Below are 17,960 nucleotides of genomic sequence, written 5' to 3' on the forward strand. Positions count from 1 at the left end.
ATAGCAGGAATGCAATTGGAATTGCCTGCAGAAAAGGCAGACATTTCTTATCTTTTTGATAGTGCTCTGGTGGCATCTGTCCTACTAGCAAGACTTAACTACTGAAATGACAATCCAGAAATCCTCTGATCATAAGATCTTGGTTTTTTAGATCAGTTTGAATTTTTGAGTTTACGTTAGCTCAGCTCCCAGACAGAGACAGCACAGCCCTAGAAGCCAACCCCCTCCATTTAGCCCTGGCACATGCACAGGATCTGTTCAATTTGCCATCACACAGTGATGCTTCCTTAGTATGTCTTATCAGGCCACAGGGTGAAAACCAACCTTGGTGTAAATGAAAACCACCCTCTGAAACTCTCCTTTCTACCTGCATATAGCATACCTGAGCTTGGCTTGATATTTCTAGAGACTGTAGATCATTTCCAGAAGTGTAGTCCACTGAGGCAGCCAGGAGGGTGCTGGTGACTTCTGAGTGGGATGTACTGGAGACACTTGCTTACACAGGGCTGGCATGAGATTGCTTAGTTATGTCACTGACAGCTACCAAAGGGGGAACCTGGAAGGCTGGTTACATGGGAGACTCTTTCTATCATAACTGATTTTTTTTTAGCTATCCAGCTTTGACTATACTGCAAGAATACAGAAATTATTGATGTGTGCTCCATTGGCACCCATCCAGACAGCAGTTTATAGAGATGGCATAGAGGAAAAGCTACCAGCCTGAAGAGTTTCTCCTGTTCCAAAATACCCACTGCCTGGTGAGACATTTTGGGTGTTGGAGGGCTGTTGCATGCAGTGCCTTTGTGTGAAGCCAGCCTGCAGAGAATATACAGTGAGTCATACTCTTCATCTTATGCTGAAGTCCTACACACTGCCTCCCTCTCCAAAGAAACTCATGCTCACAGTGGGAATGCTGTTGGAAATTTTCCATCTATCTACCCCAACACAGGGCCTAACCAAGCTTCCCTGTCCACCCCAGCTGAGGGATGCAGCCACTTCCTCCACATGAGTAATGAAAAATGTGTTTCTTACATCAAAAATCCTAATAAATCTCACCCCCTTTGCTGTACACCCTGGGCTCCATGTGGGCTTACTATGCTTTATTTGTATGACTCTCTGGCGAACTATTTCGGAAAATTTGAAGTGTGAAAACAAATAGAAAAGTTATATGTGAGAGAAAACATACGCCTGTGTTTGAAATCAGTTCCCAGATCTCTGGGTTAAACCTCACCCTGATGTTATTGTATGGCTATGGATTTATGTTCCGTTTGCTGGAAGCAGTGAAGCCAGCATGTACCCATTCTGCAGCAGATCTGCTAAGGGAAAAAACAACTGTGTACTGCTGCTGAATGCAAACCTCAAAACTGGGACCCTATTTTGGCAAAATTCGTCCAGTTCTCTGTCTTACAGTGGGCAGGGAAAGGCTGAGTAACTTGTGTAACACTGCAGCCCAGAATAGGGTCATAACACAGAAAAATAAGAGGAAGTGAGACAAATATTATTCATTAATCATTTTCCTCTTTCCCCTTCTGTCTGTCCTCTCACCTTAAATCTTTCCCTTCCTTTCCCCTCATCTCTCTCCCCACCTTATGTTTCTGTCTCTTTCAGGCAAGTTTTAGTTTCGTTTTGGGGAAAAAGCAACTGATGCTGTTTTGATCACTGAAAGAAGCAGGGTCTCTGCTGGGAGTGACAGGGGAGCAGCCTGAGTAATGTGCTTGCATTGCTAGGTATTGTTAGGAAATTGATTACAGGCTCTTTGGCTTCATAAGGGTCTTTTAGCTAAGCTATAAAATAGAGGCTATCTCTACTTATGATCCCTAAAAATCTTTCACCCTGACTGAATATCTTGATCCAGTGCTAATACTTATTTTCTGGGATCCTGTTGTAAATCATTGCATAAAGCCAATATGAGACTGTTACAAGCTACATTTGACTTCAGGAATGCCAACACTGCAGTGGCAAGTGCCAAAACACCCGGTGTATGGAGTATTTCTGTTAAAAAATAGTGCTATGCTATCTTTGCACTAACAGTGCAAACAGTGCAAACTTACTCCTGTGGTGGGAAGATGCAGTGGCCAGCAATGGCCATTCATGGCCAGCAAAGGCACTCATGAAGTGAAAGCCTTTTCCTCCCAGCTGCCTTTCCCCTTCAATCCAGCTTCATAATGGAGCTTTGATTCATGGCCTTCTCTGGCCACCTTTCTTTCAGTATTATGTCTACTTCCAGATCCTCTTTTTTGCTACCTGCCCTACAAGCCTTCAGCTTCCCTGTAACCACAAGCTGGCTTTATCCAGTTGTGACAAACTGGTTTTGTGCCAAGGAGCTGGGCAAAATCTCCTTGTGCCCCTGCAAGACCTCCATGCAGACGCTGGGTGCTGCAGACCTGGGACCTGGCCCATCTTCTCTCTTCCTTTGCAGGTCCAAGAGGCTGAAACATCTCTTGAAGGACTGCCTGATTTGCCCCAGGCTTAGGGACACCCCTCAGGTGTGAACCATACAATCACAGACTTATTTGAGTTGGGAGAGACCTTAAAGATCATCTAGATCCACCCCTCCTGCGTGGACAGGCACGTCTCTCATTAGACCAGGCTGCTTAAAGCTCCGTCCAGCCAGGTCTTGAACACTTCCAGGGACAGGGTATCTACATCTTCCCTGGGCAACCTGTCTCAGAGTCTTTCCACCATTATAGTGAAGAATTCCTTCCTAATGTCTAGCCTAAATCTACCCACTTCCAGTTTAAAGCCATCACCCCTTGTCCCATCACTACATGCCCTTACAAAAAGTCCCTCCTCAGGCTCCCTTCAGATACTGGAAGGCTGCTAGAAGATCTCCCTGGAGCCTTCTCTGGCCTGATAGGGAGCTGTCAGCTTACTTTCTCTGGCAGCAGAGATTTTTACTTTCTTTCTCTGGCAGCAGAGACAGATGACTTCAGACCATTTCTATAACCAAATCCCTCCCTCTTTTGTAGCTGTTGGAAGTGGCTTTGAAACAGCATCTTTGTGCCCAGCATGCATGCCCACCACACTCAGGCCATGAGTGCATCCTCCTTTTAGTTCCCTTTGGCTAGCTCTGAGAGCATCCCTTGGCAGCCCTTCTGAGGTAAACTAATATAGATAGCTACTATGGGCAAAATGGACAGGGAGCTATTAATTTAGTGGACCATTTCTTTGCTCTATTCAATTTGTCTAGTGGATGCAATCTGCTTTGGCACCTCCTTTCCACAACAAAAAGCGACAGCCTAAGTTTGCACTGCCCTTATTTCATAGCTACTGTTAATAGCAGGTCTGATGCTTTTAATATTTGCTGACAAGGCACTTCATTGTGTCAAGAAGCATTTGTTTCTTCCAAAGTTCACAAGTGTATCCTCAGATCAGGTCTGCAAAGTTTTTAGATGAGATTTATATTATCATTGCCCAGGCCAGCAAGACTGTGGGGGATATATGGAGTGTCTGAGTGAGTGAAATAAGACTGGGATTTTAGCGTTGAGACCCCTGCTATACAAAATAACCTCACAGTTTGGTAAAAGATTGCCCACAAGAGGAAGGTCAATGCAATTTCCCTGTTTGCTCTTTTTATCATTATTATTTTTGCTTTATTTGTTTAATTTTGTGCTGTTGTTTCCAGAACAATATGTCTGAAGGAGCTGAAATACTAAAGGGTAATTTTGGGTAGGATGGCCCTTTAGGTAACTTCTGCATTTTAATTTAAGTAATCACCGCAGAGATGAGAACTTCTACAGCTTCTTACCCCAAAGACTTCTCAAACTGTGGGGCTGGATTCCTTAGCTTCTTAAACGTAACATGTTTTGGGATGGAGTCACTAATCTGCCCTCTAATTCTACATTATCCCCAAATATTAACTGCACATTAATTGGAGCCAAGGCTGTCTTCCTCTTGTTGCTGAAGTGCTTTATTTGCTTTCAGTTTCTACAGATATGCAGTATCTTTATCCCCTTCTAGTGGACGGGATCTTACTTGCTTTTGTCTTTGTTGCTTAGGCTCAGGGTTTCCTTTCTTTACTAAAATGTGAATTTGGTTATTCTTGTGGATATGGACATAATCTCAGCTACTACCTGAGTTAGGTACACAAACGTGTACACATGTGAGCAGATGCTCACGTGCACACGTAGTCTAGAATATGAAAACCAATGCCTGACTTTTGCCCCTCACATCTCATTGCCTGTCCCTGCCTGCAGCTTGTGGCAGTTTAGCCACTGGATTCTACTCCTCTGGGAGATTCTGAGCAACTTTTCAGCTACTGTGGTCCCACAGGTTGCCTAGAAGGACTTCCAAGTTTGCTATATATTCAGTAAGATGGCGTAACTCCTGAAGAACAGCTCTGAGACCCTAAGTTTCTTTGCTGTTCCAGGACATGCTATTCACTGTGGTCCCTTTACTTTCTGTATCCAGCTCTGTATCTGGCTGTTTAAAATTAGACTTTTGGTTTAGGGTCTTCTACAAACACATATGGTTTCATCTGCAGGGCCTTTGCCTGGCTTCCTGAATAAACTCCAGTGTGAGAATGGCTTTCCTTAGGCACATGCCACCTCTATCCTTGATCAGTACTTGTCCATCCCAAAGAAGTGCCACTCTGGGACAGTGCCTGCACCATGTCCTGTGTGGTCTGACCCAAGGCCAGGTTGGATGGGGCTTGGAGCAACCTGGCCTAGTGGAAGATGTTCCTTCCTATGGCAGGGAGGTTGGAACTAGATTGGTCTTTAAGGTCCCTTCCAACCCAATCCATCCAATGATTCTATGAGTCTCCAAACTTATTGGCATGTGCTGGACTGCAAATCTGGGTGTGCAGTGGATGTGATCAGATGGCAAACCCTGCATTGGCCCATTTCTGGACAGACTGCAAGGTTATTACACTTTCTAGATGCTCATACATTGCTAGGTATTATGCTGAGGCTATTCAGCAGGCAGCTAAGTGATCTATAGATTGGTCCATATAAAGACCAGGTGATTTTCAAGGAAACCTCTTTTCCAGGTTTTACATATCATCTGGAAGGCAGCTGATAGTTTTCATCTCCAGCCTTCTCAAAAGGCCCACCCTTGCCCTTTGTTTCATGCAATTAACCCCTTCTCATCAGCTTTTGTTTTTAGGCTGAGCGCTTCGTATGGCTCAAAATTCCAGTAAGAGGCATTTCCCATGGCCCCTCCTCCCTAGTGGGTCACTGCCCACAGCTCTCCTGGCACCAGCTCTGTGTAACGTATAGATACTATAGGCACAGCCAAGTGTGAATGCTTGGGTAATGATACTATACGATTTCCTCAATCTAGCTACACTAACGTGGATTTGAATGAATAAAATTGGCTGTATCATTTGTTCAGACAGATTTATCCTAGGGAAATTCCGGCTGATCCATGTTCAAAGGGCTGTGGAGACCACTCCAAACCAGTGGGAGCCAAGCACTCAGAACTTGGGCAGTTCTGGACCATTAAGCGTGCGATACACAGCGAAGAGCAGGCAGCCCATGCAGCACCATCTTGAAGACATGTGGGCTGTTGCCAAAGAGTTTCATTCGCCTCACAGCTATATAGGAAATATATTTAATGCTAAATTTCAGTGGCTGAGAGCCCACGTTGAGGAGCCGGTACTGGGGGGTTCTCTGGTGGCTGCACTGTGCAGCCCTTCCCCAGCCGGACAGACTCCGTTCCGCTGTCCCCCTCTGCTGTTCAGCGCAGAAAACAGCACAATCCTAGCAGGGCCTCCTCTCCCAGTTTCCAGAATATTTTCTCTGTAGCCTTTTTGCTTCTTTCTTTGGCCAGATTTAGGAGAAGAGTGGGAGAGAAAGGGAGCCTATCTGCCAGTGGATGTCTTTATTTATTGTGCTTGGCAGATGGCTGCAAATCAAATGCAGAAGGAAATAATGCTGATTTCCTATGCATGGTAATTCTCCCTTCTTTTTTTTTTTTTTTTTTTTTAAACAGACAGGGAGGAAAAAAGGTAAGTTGCTGGAATAAATGGGACACAGATCCAGATTCAGAATGGGTGCTGGCTAAATGTGCAGCACATGGAGATGGGCTGAGACAAAGAAGATTTAAAGGTTTAGAATCTAAGTCAAACAAAGGCTGTGGTTCCAGTTCAGATTTTAAAATATTAATACATTAACACATCTTGCTTTTTCAGGGTGCCAGTTCCTTTTCAATGGGAATCTCACAGTAGGGCCTTTGTAGATTTAGATTGGACTGTAAATAAAACAAATTCAGATGTAACTCTTCTCCCTCTCCTCCTAAAAATCCCTCTCAAATGGCTTAGCTTTGAATTTTCAGATTTCAATTTAATTTAAATAACAAGCAGAGTTAAGGGAAAGGCATTACAACATTAGATAATTATTAATTAGATTTTTAAGCCTGCCAGTTTAAGCAACCATTGCTTACACAGAATCAATTCTTTCTTCAAATCAAACCCTGCTGCCAAGTCCTGCTTTACACAGAAAAAACAAACAAAATCCCCATCCATTTTGCTCTGTGGTCCTGAGATGAGTAAACAAAACACACAGCTTGGAGAGAAGACAGACTTTGCTTGCTAGCTTCATCTTTTTCTCTCTTTTTGCTGGATCAGCCATAACTTTCTGCATTTTTCTAAAGCCTGACCAGCATTTGCAAGCTCTTCACAATGGGCCAGTATTTCTGCAATTCCTGGCTTCCTCCACTCCTCCTTTCACTTTGGGCTGTTTTGTCAGGATTTGCATCAATAAGTTTAGGGGGGGCTGAAATGTGAAAAGCTGGTAGATCTTCTAGATCAAACACCTTCAGGAAGGCTGTAAACAGTGTGATGACATTTGGACTCTGCCCACATGTAAATGTCCAAGACAGAGAAAGGTTGCAAAAGCTCTGGGTAGTCTGATGTTCCTGCATAAAGAGCAGCACGTCCCTGTTTTGAGCAAATAAATGCAGTGAACTGGAAGGTCTCCTCCAGTTGCTGAGTCAGCGAGTGAGATACAGGCAGGTGAGGTGTTAAATTTCTGTCTTCAAGTGCTGTGACTTATGTGGCTACCTGCTCCCCTTACTATTTTTTCTGGCATCAAGGTGGAAAAAATGGGCCCTGAGCTTGTGGAGAAACATGGATTTCCATGTGGATTGCCACACTAAGGGCCATTCTTCACAAGGATGAAGCTGATTTGACCCTGCTCTAATAAAATTTAAGTGGCTGCCCCATGACTTCCTTCAGAAACAAAATGAACATGGTCCAACTGAGCTAGTTTAAGTCCAAATAGGAACATCCTGATGGGAATTTAATGTGGTTAGAAGAGTCCTCTGCAATTTCACATCTATGATATATTTGGATGGATTTTTCCGCATATCCTGACATCCCTAAGCCCCAACTATGGCAGATCTAAGGAACATTTTGTTTCTTGGAGGTGAGAAGACCTTTCTTGTTATTTTACTAAATAACATTTAGTGGACAAATTTAATGTGAACAGTCAATAAAGCAAAGAATTTATAACATGGCCACTGGTGATAAGAAATGGAGCCATACATTTTATACTCTCAGGTTTCAGGTATTCCATGATCCATTACTCAGACCAAAGATCAGATTCAGATCACTGAAAGCCTTGTAAGCAGAGATTGCCAGGCCACTATTAATTAATGTAGGCTGCATCTTGCTTTTGTGACAAGTTGTCTTCACCACAATGTCAAAAACCTGCCTGCTGACTGCATATATTGAAAATGGAGGGTGCAGCCTCTCATTCCCTCTCAGATCACAACATGGGCATTAAACCCAATAGCAGGGGTTGCTTTCATTTGGTTTTGAGCTTCTGAGCTTCCTGTGTTCAAGCTTTTCTGAACTGCAGATCAGAAGAGAGACATTTCCAGTAAAAACTTTGTAATCCTGTGATTTCAAGAGCAGAAGCTTTAACCCCCAAATTTTTACGAGAAAATTGCATTTCTGTACCTGCCTGCATTCCAAACAAGCTGCCCAAAGAATTTCATTTAGATAGCTTATCATTTGTTATTATGTACCTAGCACTGAGGGTGGTTGTAAAAAACCTTAGAAATACAGGTGTTTTCATTTATTTCTATGTACAGCTTGTAGAACATGCTTATAACATGAAAATACCATAGAAATGCAGGATAATTATTGTCATTATGCAACTCCTTAGCATCCAGGAGCAGAACTAATAATTTGAGTGGTTCCTATAAGAAAACCAGAATACATTTCAGTGAGCCTGTCATTTTTGATTTCTTAAGTAATCTTAAATAAAATTGCTCTGGCTTAGGCAGTGTGGAAAGGGGAAAAAAAAAAAAAAAAGCGACTTCTAATCTTCACTGTGATGATAATACATATATTCCTTCATTTAAATAAAATCTCTGAACAGCACCTGGAATTTTACAGAGAAATCCTGCACTGGGGATTTGTATGCAGCGTGCTTGCATATGAAATGTCAGAACTGCATGGACAAGGACAGCAGCGAAATTTAAAAGGTGATGGATCCGACAGATGGCTGAGCAGAAGTGGTCTGCATTGCCATGGAGAAAAGCCTGATGCCATCCTCAGCAATCAGTGCTCGAGCTTGCAAGAGTCTGGCTGCTAGGGAAGCATCTGAGCCAACCCTGGGTGTTGCAATATGCCAGTTTTCCAAGAAACAGATTGACGTAGAGTGTGCACTATTTTTTATTTTCTTGAGGGAGGAGGGGAGAACTAACTATGGATTTGAGGCTATCATTTGTCATTTACATTTATTGACACCTACAAAGATTTTTTGGAAATAGAGACCTCCTTGGAAATTACTTCTTTTTTAATCCCCAGGAAACAGCTATTTGTAGAGAATTCATTTCTACTTGATGTTTTTATTTAAACTGTGAGAAAGGTCCTCTGTTCCTCCCTTGAGACTGATAACTGTTGTTGTCTCTGTTTTGGAGAGGCTTACATTTGGGAGGGGACTCTGCTCCCAACAGCTGGTGAGAGCTGATGCCCAGGTGGTGAAGAAGTTCCCGTTGGGTCAGGCTCAAGGTTGTGTCTCATTATAACTGGATCTGGTAAGAAGGCAGCCCAGGAGCCCATATTTCAGGGTCTGGAGTGATTGCTGAGCAATATAGGAAACAGGGATTGAAAGAAAGTGAGAATATTCTGGGAAAGGAAGTGTGAAATTTTTTGGCCTTCCAGGGCTGAAATTCTCTAGAAATATAAAGAGCTACCAGAGAGAGCTTAAACAGTGACTCAGTCTGTAAAGCAGTGGATGCCAATATAAAAACTGTTTAGCAAAAGTGGTTTAATTTCTGACCATTTCTTTTTCTAAAGCATTTCGTGGTTGTGAAAATTTGTATTTAGTTTGCAAGAATGCATCTAGATGTAAAGCTGAGTTACAGTAGCTTGAGTGGTACAGGCAGCCCAAAGGGGCAAACCAAAAGACTGACAAAAGCACAGAGAAGTACAGGATAGGTCTGATCATCCAACTTTGTAATTTTGGGAAGATGATGAATTCTTGATATTAGACAAGGCTGAGTCTAAAGTAGAGCAAACCAGTAAAGGCTAAAACCCTCAACAAGATAATTAAAACGTAGTCTGAGAGGAAAGTCTCAAGCAGCAGTGAAGCTTGCAGAGAGTAGCAGCTCCAAGGCAGAAAGAGATGTGAATCTCCAACAGAAAGTGTATAAAAAATGTGAGCTGCAGTGAACAAGCTCCCACCCTCGGCCAACACTGTGGATTTAGGGAGCAGTACTGCCGTGGGCTGTGATCCCGTGGGAGAGATGGCAACACCAAGGGGGTGACACCAGTGCTGCGGGTGACAGAGGGGATCCAGTGTGGCAGCATGTGGCATTGTTACAGTCACTGAATGCCAGATGTAAGATGGGATGTGGATTCATTTTCAGTTGGGTGGGAGCAGGCAAGCTGGTGTGGTGTCAGAATCAGGGGTCTTACAGCCCTGAATGAGCAGCCATAGGTGGGAAAAGACAAATTTTATGATGGTAGAAAAAGCCCTTCTGGTATAGCTGGGATTGGTTCTGATGACAGACAGGGAAGGGAAAGGGCATATGCTAGAGAGACGGGAGTGGAAATGACATAAAGAGCAGCTCAGCAGTATTCCCTTATGTTGCTTGGGTCTAGACTATTATAACTGAGGTCACTCCAGTCCTATTTCTGGACTGCAGGATGCTGAACCTCTCCCCGACCCTCTATCTTAACCTTCCTCCAGGGAGCAGATCCTGCAAAGCAAAGATGCTGGTTTGAGGAATATTTCTCTTCCCTTGTTTTTAAAGGAGAGAAGGCTTTGTCTAAGGGCAGCCCCCAGTCTTGGTTGTGGATCCTGTGTTTAGAGAGATGTAAAGAGAGATGAGTAGAAGGGAGCCCTTTCCATTTCATCTTCCTCTCTGTTGGAGTAGAACCCCAGGCAAATCCAGTGCATGGACCAAGAGAAAGAAAGAAGAGACTGGAGGAGGTGACATCTTTACAGGAGAGCTGGATTCTGGCACAGGGAACCCTTTGGGGCCCAAGTATGTCAAGTGCCTGTGATTGTCCCATTAGGAATTTTTAGAAAACATTGAGATTCAACAGGGAAATTAATGCTCCAGATGGGAGTGGGGAAAAGAGAGCTGAGAGAAAATTAATTACGGATGAGATGTAATAATGTAATAAATAGTATAGTTTCGATGTCGTGTAATTTCTGTGTAAACACAGCACGGTTTTGTGCTCATGGTTAGCAGGGGATGGATTCAGGAAGCCGTGTTAAATTCTTGGCGCTCTGTCTAATTCACTCCATGGACTCCAGGAAATGACTTAATTGTGGGGTCCTGCAAGGTGCTGGACACGCTGAGGAGCATTGCATTTCTCTGAAGCAAAAGGGGGTTTCTGGAGCAGTACAAGAGCTCAGCGTCTCAGAAGGACAGGCTATGCTCCCTGAGAAAATATGACCCCTTTGTCTTTGTGGCTTGCATAAAAATTGAGTTCAAGAATCCGAGGTGCTGACATACCTGTCATCCACCAAGAAAAGAGAATGGTTTGCTGGGGATCTGTGAGGCCACCAGCTAAAAGAGCCTGTCATTGAATTAAAAGATGAACTGGCTGTATTGAAAGAAAAGGGAACAGAACTGCTCAGGCATAAGGGCTCACATGGTGAAACAAATTACAGGCTGACACATCACCTAATAGTCTGTGCTTTGGTGCAGTAGGCAGGAATAATTCAAAACCTCTGTGGCTGGCTAAGGGGAACTGAAAGTAATGAGGGAAGCTTCTTTCCTCTGAGGCTCATCCCACAAGCCCTGACCCAGGTCATCTGAACCTCCACGTGGGTTGGGTGGAGGGGGACCTGCCAGTGGTGATGCCACACCAGTGAGGCAGGTCCCTGAGGGGAGCCACCTTATTCCTGAGGTGTGACTGCAGGGACTAAGGGTTTTCTGGTTGAAGGTGAAGCAGATGCTGATATAGCTGGCAGGACTGAGTAAAGATACCTGCTTGGGGCTGGTAAATTGTGCGTGCAACCCAGCCCACACTGAATATTGCCTGGGTAGGAGTGTGTTCTCCCTAGAAAGTTTCTCCACGTAGCTTCTCTCAACTGAAAATGGAGAAGGCTGCTCCTGTTTGTGATGGTTACTTCGTCCCACCATGCTGCTGGGACACCCTGTTCCCACCAGCACTGCCCTGACATGGTCCTGTGAACCTTCTTGCTGGTGCTCCCAGTATGAGGGGTCCAGGGCAGTTCACATCAGCAGAGTAGGGAGCTGGGCCAGCCACTCCACAAAATTTGAGAGCTTTCCACAGCGGGAGGTTGGAGTCTGCTCCTAGGGAGCTCATGAGACTTTCCCTGCATTTTCACTGAAGCTGTCTGCTGTTTTTTAAATGGCTTTGTTTTTGACCCCAAAAAAAGCCACCATATGCACTCAGATAAATCCCTGCTGGACAGGACAGCTCTGTGTTACCCACACTGGGAATACCATCAGGCAAAGCTGGGCCGCACTGCAGCCTTGTGAGGTACCTGCAGGCTTGTTAACGTGTGTTTTGTCAGGCCAGAAGAGTAGATGTCCTCAAGCCAGCAGATTTCCCAGGCTTTCCTGTGCCTGAAATCCTTTGTGTTGCTTCTCCAACACCACTCCTCCACTTTCCCCAGGAACCCTGTCCTTAGATCCAACAGCAAACATGAACAAGAAAATATGTAGTCAGCTGTGTGCAGGTCATGTACTCAGAAGATCAGCTACAGAAATATTGCTGTAATAAATGGATTTGTTTCATTACATTTAGTCATCGAGCAATATTTATGTTAAAATTCCAGTAATATTTTTAAGCTGTGGGGCTAATATCACATTGATATGTATATATATACATACACACATATGTTGGTAGAAGTTCTGTGTTCATGTTAAGGAGGTGTAAGAAACTGCTTGCTAGTTAAAACAGATGAACTAAAAGCCTTCCTTGTCTGCATGAACTTGGTTGCTCAGTGATATTTCTGCTTCTGTTTGATGGGTCTCTGTGGCTTCTTTCCTTATTCCTGATGCTCTTCTTTGCATTATCATTACCCTCTGACTTATTTACTGTATTTCCCTGTTTTTTGACAGTATCCCATCTTTATATTTTGAGGGCAGTAAGTAGCATGTTTTGTGAAAGTGACACCACCACATGCTGCCTAAATGGCTTCATTTTCCTGGATGTGTTACCAAAGAGGTTTGAAAGCATTCATTTGCCCCTTTTTTTTTTTTTCCATGAGCTCCAGAATGAGATGTCTCTTATCAACTGTGCTAGGATCTGCTGTTGTTGAATCAAATTGTGTTCAGCTGATGCAAATGAAAGTGAAATTTGGCCCCATATGTTCTACATAATCTAGTTCCTAAATCAGGAAAAAAGGAAGAACAGTCACTAAGAAATGACACCCTGTATTTTATTTTTGTAGGAATTTGATTTTTTCACTTCTAAAAAGAACTCAATCTAATCATGTAGACTAGCATGCTGGACAAGTTGGCTTCTCTAGAAGGCTGTTCGATACTTAATTGTTACTTTTTCATATAAGAATGTATTCAAGTATTTAAACAGTTGTTATTTGTAATTATTGGGGGAAAAAAAAAAAAAAAAGTGAGACTAAGTAGTCCTCAACTTTGTTTTTCAGAGAAGATTATTAAAGGTGAAGAAAAAAGAGATAACCGATGTAGCACTTAAACATTAAGGAACATTGTACTGCCTTCTAGAAAGAAGAGTGATGTATTTTTCTTGTGTAATTTATCCAAATAGCTCCATATCTGTTAGCCTTGAGGAGACCCATGGGTGGCTGTCCCTTCCCAGTGCCTGAGTGGGTTTCTCACTGGGGTCTGTCCCGTCCTCTTGTGCCAGATCTCTCTGCTTTGCAGTGAACAGGATGCTTTCACTTTTTGGAGGTGGTGCTAGAATTGCTGTGGGTATTAACTACATTTGCTAGAAGACAATAGGACAGAAATGTCCATGAATAAGGAATTGCTCTAGGAATCCAAAGACATGTCAGTAGCTTGATCAATTATCTGCTTTACAGCAATGGACAAGCAAGAGCTGTTCCAGACAGCCTTTCAAACACTGTTGCCTGGGAAGAAGAAAGTCTTAAAAATCACAGTTGTTTTTAAATCACTGTAGTTTAAAACAAAACAAAACAAAACAAAACACAAAGGGTATGAAAATGTCTGTTGGAGAGTGGTGCTGTCCAGGTTTTTCCTCCTGTGGTTGTTCTTGCACAAATGTGTGATGGCTTGTGCAGTTGCATTCCTCCCTCACTTGCTGGTAGCATGAGATCAAGTGTAGATGAATAAAACAAAGTAAAGCACTCTGGCTAAAATTTTCAAGCAGGCACATATGCATTGGATAAGAGCAGGCTGATTTTTCAGAAGAAAGCCACTATTTGCAATAGTGAATGGGGCTGCTGTAGTTTTCTTTGGCTTCTGCAAAAGGAGCTTGGCCCTTGTGCAGACGAGGCAGTTCATTCAGGCTCCTCATACTTAGTGATGGGCCTGGTTACAGAAGACCAAACATGGACCTCTCTGGTCCTACCATTTACCAATTGTCATTACAAGATGGCAACCAGCACATCAAAGTTAAGGAAGTTTTCTGGGAATGAAAATTTGAAGCATTCCCCCACCATCAAATATCCTGGCAGAGTAAGAGTGCTATTAACTTTAAAAAGGGGCTTATAAATTGTTTTTTAAATTATTTGCTAAGCAAGGGTTATATGCCATATACTTTTGAAGCACAGGGCAAACGTAGGGACCACCAGCTTTGGATTCCAGATGACTCTGTTAAAATGAAAGTCTCAACATCCAATGAATTGTACTTCTCTTCTAAGAGAAGATCCTCTCAAAAAGCACATCCTTCTGGAAATTATACTTCATGCAGTGCCAAACCCTTAGGTGAAATTGTTTATGAATAATTTATGTTTATAATGCAAGAATGTGCTAAACTTCACAGATTCTGCTGATAATTTCATATAAAAAGTACACGGTATATCTTAATAAATCCATCACATTTGAGCATCTCTGTGATTTACCTTCAGTGAGATTACTGTAATACATTTATTTTGAAGCAAAATTAAAATAGAAGGGCTGGCTCATTTCCTGATATCATGTGATGATATCCCTGATGCATTTAAATTATATTAATATTATTTTGGATTTATTTGCTAAGTTCCTATGCACTTGGGAACTCAATTGTTGAAAATAGGTAAAGCTTATCAGCTTGTAAAACATAAAAAGGGTCACAGAAATATTCTGGGTTATATGTCATTGAGGCACAAGGGTTGGTTTATTTTAAAACAGTCTTTAAGATACTGTTGTTGTTGGGTCAAAATAACCCCATGCGATGCTATAGGCTTGGGTAAGAGTGGCTGGAGAGCTGCCCAGGAGAAAGGAACCTGGGGATGTTCCTTGACAGCCAGCTGAACATGAGCCAGCAGTGTGCCCAAGTGGCCAAGAAGGCCAACAGCATCCTGGCCTGTATCAGAAATCATCCCCTTGTGCTTGGCACTGGTGAGGCCACATCTTGAGTACTGTGTTCAGTTCTGGGCCCCTCACTACAAGAAAGACATTGAGGTGCTGGAGCAGGTCCAAAGAAGGGCAACAATCTGTTGAAGAGTCTAAAGCACAAGACTTAGGAGGAGCAGCTGAGGGAGCTGGGGTTGTTCAGCCTGGAGAAAAGGAGGCTGAAGGGAGACCTGGTCACTCTCTACAACTACCTGAAAGGAGTTTGTAGCGAGGTGGGTGTTGGTCTCTTCTCCCATGCTACAAGTGATAGAACAAGAGGAAATGGTCTCAGGTTGTTCCAGGTGAGGTTTAGATTGGATATTAGGAAAAAATTCTTCACTGAAAGGGTTGTCAGGCACATGAACATCCTGCACATGGAAGTGATGGAGGCACCATCCCTGGAGGGGTAAATGTGTAGACATGGTGCCTAGGGAGGCACATGGTTTAGTGGGGATTCAGCATAGTTAGGTTAATGGTTGAACTCAGTGACCTACAGGTCTTTTCCAGCCTAAATGAGTCTGTGATTCTAAACAATGTCCATCTAGAGTAGGAAGGTCAATTTGCTCTTGGTCTTGGAAACACTTCCACAATACTGATTAATTTTCCAGCATGACCAGGGGTGTACTACGCAACAGGTCTGAATCAGGGAGCTGTGTGGTCACAGAAAGAACACAGAGAAGATTTTTTAAAAATGGAAAGATTTTGGTTAGAGGGTTGTTAGTTGGCATAGTAAGTGTTGTTAAAAAGAGACCGATGTTCTGTTGGTGTTGAGAGATGAAGAGAAAAAAAATGAGGGTCTAAAAGCAGAGAGATACAAAATTTGTGTAGAGTGCCACAAACAAGGTACATTTGCTTGTGGACTCTAAATAAGCCAGAGGTCCTGAGAGGTCTGAAGTATTTCTTATTAGAGCATCCATGAGGCCTCTCTTGCAAGGAAAAATTTATTTGCAAGCACTCAGGATATGTGCAGAATATATGCCTTATTTTGTTCCTCTGTCTTTGAACAGAAAGTAATCATTAAAAACCTTTCTGTTATAATTAGTACTCTATCAAATTTTCCAGGAGCTCTCTTTGCTCTTAAGCACCACAAGTAATTACTGTGCTGGGGGCTTGCCATGCCCATGAGCTCACCTTGAAATCAAATTATTAATAGTGGGGCTGATGCTCATTTGAGGCAGTCTTTGGAAAAATGCAACTAATCATTTCAAAAGCTACCAGTAGGAAACCCACATGCATTGGCCTGCCTCCTTGCAGTAACCAGATTATGGGTCACAAAAAAGATGTGTTGGTGTTGGTCCTGTGTGGGGAGGAAATTTACAGAAGCTGCAGTACCTGTGTGGAACTAAGGAGAACTTCCAAACATGAAGACTGTGGAGATAACTGAGAAGAATTAACACTACAGCTGGGTGCCTTCTGTTGACTTAGCCCTCTGGGTTGTGCCTGTGGAATAAATGCAGTCTTAATATGCCACCACCTTACCTTAATTAATTTAAAGGCAAGTTTTAGGTTCTCAGCCAAGCAGTATGGAAATTCATCTCTTTTTTTGGGAAAACCATTGCAGCTAAGAAAGTGTCCAGGTAGCAGTGTGTAAGGTTTCAAGTCAGACATCAAGACTTTGTCATGCTGGGCAGTGCTGCAAGTGGAGCAGAGGATGGTCACTAAGCCCAGATGCTAAAGGTCCAAATATTTGAATGCTTAATAAGAGTGAGGAGAAAATGTTTGGCAAAATGCAGTGGGACAAGCCTCTACATCTGTGAGTGATGCTGTAGGGTCTTTATTGAGCTCAGATGGAAGATGGAAGGCAGAAACCCTCTTGTGGAAAACCTCAAATACCTCTAGGATCAAAAGCATCTGGAGGCTGAAGGCTGATACAAACCTGCCACAGTGTGCTACAGATGCCTCGGGGTGATTTGCCAAGAACATGGACCTGTTTTAGTGCTCAATTTAACAATTAGTCTCTTCATTGAATCTGTAGAGACTTAAGACACTTTGCTTTTTGGTTCATCAATTCATGATGCCTACTTTACCAAGCAAAACATTAGCTACATGCTAATAGGCCTGTTTTACCTCATTTGGGAATCAGACAGACTTGGGGACATATGAGGGGTTACATACACATCCCTCGAGTCCTATTAAAATTTATTTCACACTTTGACTATGGAACAGATCCAGGCAAATTATCAGGGCAGATTTTCCAAAGAATTAATAAAACAAACAGCCTCTGGCAACTGGATCACTGAAAAGCATTAATTGGAAACCTACTTATTAAACACGATCATTACTACCCTGTCTGTCCAGCATCAGAGAAGCAAAGATAACTTCTGGGAAACCCTCTAAATTCTGGAGGTAAAATAAGTGTGAAAAAGAGCAGGCCAAAACTGTGAACAAATCCATATCGGCCACCTGCCAATGAAGTTTGCAGATCACCCAGCAAACCAAATCTGGACATGTCCTGGCAGCCAGGGAGGAGAGTGGAGCTTATGCCAATTTTCCTTAGTATTTATCAACATTATTATAGTACTGTCTCCAAAAAAAAAAAAAAAAAAAAAAAAAAAATACAATCAGATGAGTGACAGGGATTTTTTTACATCTTTCTTCTCCTGAAATATATGCCAGGGGAGTGTCAGCTGAGACATCTGGGAACTTCTGAAAGACAAACTGCAAAATGTTTAGCCACAGCCCATGAAAGCTAGAAAAATCTCAGAAAATGAAGCTGTACTTGAGGCAGCAGGGTCCAGATAGCTGGACCTTTTGTTTCAGGTTTAAGTGGCAAAAAAAAAAAAAAAAAAACAACAAACCCTCAATGCTTTGAGAGGGAGGGGAAAGTGTTTTTCATAAAATGCTGTTTCCTTGGCATCAAAAATGCCTTTGGAGGGGCTGGGAGGTCCTGCACAGCCAGACAACAGCCGGCACTGTTGGTTAGAGTGAATACAGCCTTCTGTGACCTGACATGTGTTTTATTTCTGGTGAGGGGATGAAAGCACTTGTGATATGCCCTGACATTTCTGTCACTCCTCAAAATGCACTTGATGTTCCCACAGAGC

The 17,960-nt window shown here is 42.9% G+C and overlaps 1 long non-coding RNA gene across 1 annotated transcript in view; it reads left to right on the forward strand.

Moving 5' to 3' along the window:
- Window positions 1-17,960, forward strand: part of LOC139792374 (uncharacterized) — a 100,573-nt gene that overhangs the window by 57,237 nt on the left and 25,376 nt on the right. The window lies entirely within an intron of this gene.

This window comes from Heliangelus exortis, chromosome 2 (genome assembly GCF_036169615.1).
Source record: "Heliangelus exortis chromosome 2, bHelExo1.hap1, whole genome shotgun sequence".
Taxonomy (NCBI): Eukaryota; Metazoa; Chordata; class Aves; order Apodiformes; family Trochilidae; genus Heliangelus; species Heliangelus exortis.